Raw genomic sequence first — 6,237 nt, forward strand, 5'->3', positions numbered from 1 at the left:
ATGTGTGTATTGCATGTATGTATGTATGTATTTATTTATTTTTCTTTCTCTTGCAACTTGTGTCAGTGAAGAGCATACTTAAGATGAAATGTGAGACATGTCCCCCCCGGTTTCACATACAAGGCTTAAGCCTAGTTCCAGACTATCGTAAAATATGTCACTGCCATTGTTTTGTCTCAAGATGCACATCAGTAATGTTTTTATTTTGTTTTGTTTTTTTATGTACTGAATTGAACTAAGGTCTAATCCGGGCTTAAGATAAACCCTGTCTGTGAAACCATGCCTTTATGTGTGAAAATAAATGTTAATTGTATTTTAAGATTTATAAAATGCTAGCCATTAAATTAGCCTTAGATTTATTCTTAAATGTTTAAAATTTGAATTCAACTACATTTTAGATGTGGTTGGTTCATGATGGTTAAGAAAGTACTAAAATTGCAGAATTCTCCTGTGAGTGTCCACTGTTTGACATAGCAGACAAAGGAAATATACTCGTGAGAGTGTGAAAAGTGGGTTTTAAGAAAGTTTATTTTCTAAAGGTCCACAGGGCCAAAGGTGTCCATAGTTGAACAAACACCCATTTAACTCTGTTTTAATTTATTTTTAATAAAGATCAAATAAAGCCAGGAATAAATTAAGAGGTGAGAATCAAGGAATTTGAGATATGAAGTTAAAACCACTGACATGTTCTGTCAGCTTGACTAAATTCTCGTTACATGAGGCCCAATTCCAGTTGTTTTTCATCCCTTTGATTTTTTTTTTTTTTTTTTTTTTTCAGAGATCCTGCCAACTGCTCTCGAAATGTCTGTTGGGCTGCTGTGTCTGATCGCTGGATGACAGCTTAACTATTTCTTCAGTTTGGCCAGTCCATTGGGAATGTTAAGGACCATGAACACTCCATGATTTGGAAGTGAACAAAAACTTTCCTTGTGAGCCTGGAAAATGTTTATCATCACAGTCAAAGGCTTTGCCCCCAGTCATAGCGTTCTGCCGCTGATGGAGAAGGTAGTTTGGTATGAATGAGACAGCTGTAAAGTCTCTTTTAAGAGGAAGCGGTTGTGGGCAACCTCACACCTGTAACATGTCACTCAAGGACTGTCAACACAAATAACGCTCATTAATCATGTTTATAAAACCATTAATCTCACGGCTGGGTGGATAAAATGTGTTTTTCCTCTGGTAAGTTGAGTAGCTTGATCTGTGTTAATGTATATCTTAATGATTTTTTAAATTCATCTTGGAAGCCCTGGATAATGGGATATTTCATTAACGTCAAATATAGTCGTGACATTTCATTTATTCTTTATTTAGACTGAAATTTAAAACTTCAAGCATCACAGCTGACGTTCTGACATAAGAGAACTAGAGTTTTGAGGCATTTTATCTTCATATGTCATCAGCCAAACAGACGCTCAGTGCCAAATTTCACAGCTGATAAGATTTATTCACCGAAAGATTATTATTCAATGGTTAAAGCTGAAGTTACGCATATCATGATAGAGAAGTGAATAAGCCATGACAGTGGGGTGATAATAAAATGCAATCAAACACCATATGATTTAAAACATTAGTATCTCAGAGAGTACTAAAGAGCATGTTGCAATGTTGATGCAGAGACTGTGTAATGCACTACATTATAGGGAAGAATGGGGTTAGTTGTTACGCTTTTTACTCAGTTGAATAATTCTCAGGCTGAGTTTGGTTTTAAAACATGGTTCCTTTAGAGGCACATGCATAGTTTTACAAAGCAAATGTGATGTGATGTTACTACACCTGCAATTAAATGGCATATTAAATGGAAAAACAATTAATGAAACAGCAAAAATGTAGTCTTCATCATTTTTCATGATTTCTGAAGGATCATGTGTCACTGAAGACTGGAGTAATAATGCTGAAAACTGCACTTATACAGCATTTCTTAATCTTTGTTATTGTTAATTTCAGCATTTACTAATACTTTATAAAAATCTTGTTAACATTAGTTAATGCACTGTGAACTAACATGAACAAACAATGAACAGCTATATTTTTATAAACTAACATTAACAAAGATTAACAAATACAGAAACAAATGTATTGCTCATGGTTAGTTCATGTTGGTTAACCAATGTTAACTAATGAACCTTACTGTAAAGTGTTACCCAAAATCTTAATTATTCCAAACTTTTGACCGATACTATATATATAAGCAGTCAGAGACACATATTTGTCATTGTATATCTGACTGGCTGATCTTGGGTTAGTTTTATCACCCCTGGCAACAAATGAGGTTAACTCCTCCACTTCCCCTGGATATTGTCTTGCCTCTGAGAATGTGTGGCCGAGTGACGGGGAAGAGTAATATTCCTCTGCCTGGATAAATATTTCCCTTCATAATTCAAACCTTATCTCCCGGAGACTCCTGTAAAACAGGAACATCTGCTCTGAAAACCGTCTCGTTTCTTGACGATTAAAGGCTCTGGGTGTTTTCCAACTTTGTTATTTATCCTTCAGGATCAAATGAACAACGCGATGCTTTAAACATCGACCAGAACGCTGGTTAATCACTCAAAAACATCTTTGTTGTTGCATTCGGTTGCTAGGAATACCTCACTTAATATTCACTGGCTTTGGTGGCCGTTTCAAGCCAGTGAAGTACAACGTAATTCGAATGCTTTGTTGAGATTTGATTAGACCATGTAAACCTTACGTTCCTCATTCACAAAAAGAAGTTGGTGGCCTATTCTCAACCAGAAGACTTTGCTGGAATAACAAATATGGCAGTATGGCTCCTTTCACATGCTGGTTCGCGTTGACCCTTCCCAGGACCCACGGAGGCAGGCAGGAACCCAGCTCAAAGTGAGCCGCTCCTCGCTGCTCAGGTGACCAGGAAATAGCTGGTCAGTGTTTGTGACCATCTGTCCACTGTAGTGCTGGTGAAAAACAGCAGGGCAGCAGGGCTACATAATGAGCACAGTGTTCACATCATTTGGGTTGATGTTACTTGGCAGCCCGAGACCCTGATACTTCAGGAAAAGCTGCAAACTGGAACATTTCAATCAAACAGGAGAGTAACAGTGGGCTTAATTGTAAACTGTGTGTTATATGTTTTACTGAAAAGCGTGTTCTTTTTACAGTGACTCTGAAGTAAACACTAAAAGATTGGAATAATTAAGAATTAAATTATATTTTAATTATTTTGAAAGAAGTCTCTTATGCTCATCAAGGCTGCAATTTATTTGATCAAACATGCAGTAAAAACATCAGAATTTTCAGCATCATTACTCAAGTCTTCAGCATCACGTGATTCTTCAGAAATCATTCTAAAATGCTTATTTGGTGCTCAATTATTATTGATGATCAATTAATAATAACGGTTCTTCTTATTATCAATGTTCAGAACTGTTTTTTCTGCGTTATATATCTGTGAAAACTGATATTTAAAAAAAAAAAAAAAACATCTTTTGTAAACATATAATTGTCTTTATTTTTGTTGTCACAATTTACAATTTAATATGTCCTTGCTGAATAAAAGTATTAATTTCTTTAGAATTTTTGATAATAATAAAAATAATTTTAAAAAATACTTTTGAATCTTTGTGTTTCATGGTTTCCAAAAAAAAACAAAAAAAAAAAACTGTTTTTAACTTTTTGAAAATCGAGACAGGTTACCTGAGCACCACATCAGCATATTAGAATGATTTATGAAAGATCATGTGACTGAATACTGGAGTAATGATGCTGAAAATTCAGCGTTGACATCACAGCAAAATTAAACCATTTAATATATTTAAATAGAAAACAGTTATTTAAAATTATAGTAATATGTCACAATATTATTGTTTTTATTGATCAAATTAATGCAGCTTTGGTGAGCATAAGAAATCTTATTCCAAACATATATATAATATTAATGACAGTGTGTTAAGAAAAAGTTCTCTCATCATTCACTCGCCTGCATTTTTCAGTCTGTTTCTCATGCAAAGCTGTCATATGGCTTCTAAAAAGTAGGAATATACCCATATGGTTAACATTCATGCTGTAAAGTCAACATGAAATAAAAATTTTCTCAGTGTATGTTTCTAGTCGTATTGTGAATGATTCATTGGTGCATGTTATTCCAAAGAAAAACAATTCACCTCATAACCTTTAATAAAAATAAAAAATAAACAATAACTAAAACAACTTTCCTTTCCCTGACATCACTTGCAGCCAGGCCATGCAGCCATATCACTATTTAGGCATTCATTTATAACTAGATGCGAAAGTTCGTCGAGACAAACTTTAAGTTGGCTTGAGAAAGTTTGGACCAGAAAGTTTTTTGCTAGGCGGTTGCTAGGATGTTATGGGTGGTCGCTATGGTGTTGCTAGGCGGTTGTTAGGGTATTCTGGGTGCTTGCTATGGTGTTGCTAAGCGGTTGCTAGGGTATTCTGGGTGGTTGTTAGGCGGTTGCTAGGGTGTTCTGGGTGGTTGCTAGGCGGTTGCTAGGGTGTTCTGGTTGGTTGATATGGTGTTGCTAGGCTGTTGCTAGGGCATTCTGGGTGGTTGCTAGGCGGTTGCTAGGGTATTTTGAGTGGTTACTAGGGTGTTCTGGGTGGTTGCTAGGCGGTTGCTAGGATATTTTCGATGGTTGCTAGGGTCTTTTTGGAGGTTGCTAGGCGGTTGCTAGGGTGTTCTGGATGGTTGCTATGGTGTTGCTAGGCGGTTGCTAAGGTATTCTGGGTGGTTGCTAGGCGGTTGCTAGGGTGTTCTGGGTGGTTGCTATGGTGTTGCTAGGCGGTTGCTAAGGTATTCAGGGCGGATGATATGGTGTTACTAGGTGGTTGGTCGTTGTCACAGATGGTTACTATGGAGTTTTTATAGAGTTCTTAGCATGACCTTGGCATGTTTTAACACTTCACTAATCGCTATTAGCATGTAGCTATTCACTGCTAGCATGTGTAGCATGTTGGAAGTGCTGTTTGCTAGCATGAGTCAAAATAGCCAAACCTCATCTCTATACGATGTTCTGATACAGAGATATAGGTCTTGCTAAACGGTTGCTAGGGTACTCAAGTTTGGTTGCTATGGAGTTGCTTGGGAGCTGGAAGCTTTAAACTTAAGAAATTTAAAGTGGTTTGAAGTTTAAAGTAGTTTGAAGTTTACTCAGAGTTTATGAATTTAGAGTTTATAAGTGTATTAAATTGATGAGTTTATAAGTACGAGTTTTTGAGTTAGTTTATAAGTTTAAATGAGTTTAGAGTTTATAAGTTTAAATGAGTTTAAGAGTTCAGAGCCTATTAATTTATGAGTTTAAGAGTTCATAAGTCTATGAATTCATGAGTTTATAAGTTAATTAGTTCATAAGTGTATGAGGTTAGAGTTTATAAGTTAAACGAAGTAAATTTAGTAGTTTGAAGTTGAAATTAGTTTAAAGTTGAAATTAGTTTGAAGTTTAATTTAGTTTGAAGTTTAAAGTTGAAATTAGTTTGAAGTTTAATTTAGTTTGAAGTTTAATTAAGTTTGAAGTTTAAAGTTTAAATTAGTTTGAAGTTTAAATTAGTTTGAAGTTTAAAGTTTAAATTAGTTTGAAGTTTAATTTAGTTTGAAGTTTAAAGTTTAAATTAGTTTGAAGTTTAATTTAGTTTGAAGTTTAAAGTTTAAATTAGTTTGAAGTTTAAATTAGTTTATGACTCAAGGTCACTTTCAAGATCCAATCAATTCTTTCTGTACTTTTTTTTTCTGTTTTGAATATCCTGTTTCACTTAGAAATATACCCTTTTATGGAACTGAAATTGTTTACAAACAGGAGCTTTTGGAGGCTATAATATGCTTTCATGGAACTTAGTCAAGTTAGGTATTTAATTTTACATGAATGGAAACAGGACTGTGGATGATACAGTCTTAGATCATTTTTAATTTTCACACTACGGACGGACGGACGGATTGATGGATAGACAGACCGACTGACTGCCAGATAGACAGATAGAGACATTTTATGGGAAAGGCCATTTTTACATCCTCTTCTTTTGTCTTCCACAGAGAAAAGTTAAGCAAACTTCACTTAATGACATCAGGGTGTGTAAATAGAGACATCATTTTTTGGCCAAACTAATCCTGTAAGGAATATTTCATTGTCATGCTCATAGATTAGCAGCATACTAGTACAAGCACGTCAGCAGCTTTTGGACCCAGAATTCACAAGTGATGATTTATTACGCTTGCCATCAGTAAGGTCAGTTGTTGCACACTGATAGATTTTTACTCTATAATTTCCC

The 6,237-nt window shown here is 35.2% G+C and overlaps 1 long non-coding RNA gene across 1 annotated transcript in view; it reads left to right on the plus strand.

Moving 5' to 3' along the window:
• The window catches only part of LOC311282244, a 42,962-nt gene extending 41,180 nt beyond the window's left edge, over positions 1–1,782 (plus strand). Inside the window, exon 4 of the long non-coding RNA XR_014625905.1 lies at positions 779–1,782. This is a non-coding gene — a long non-coding RNA (uncharacterized lncRNA). The remainder of the gene's footprint in view (positions 1–778) is intronic.
• Positions 1,783–6,237: the final 4,455 nt, after the last annotated feature.

The sequence above is a fragment of the Rutilus rutilus genome, assembly GCF_951802725.1.
Source record: "Rutilus rutilus genome assembly, chromosome: 22".
Classification (NCBI taxonomy): domain Eukaryota; kingdom Metazoa; phylum Chordata; class Actinopteri; order Cypriniformes; family Leuciscidae; genus Rutilus; species Rutilus rutilus.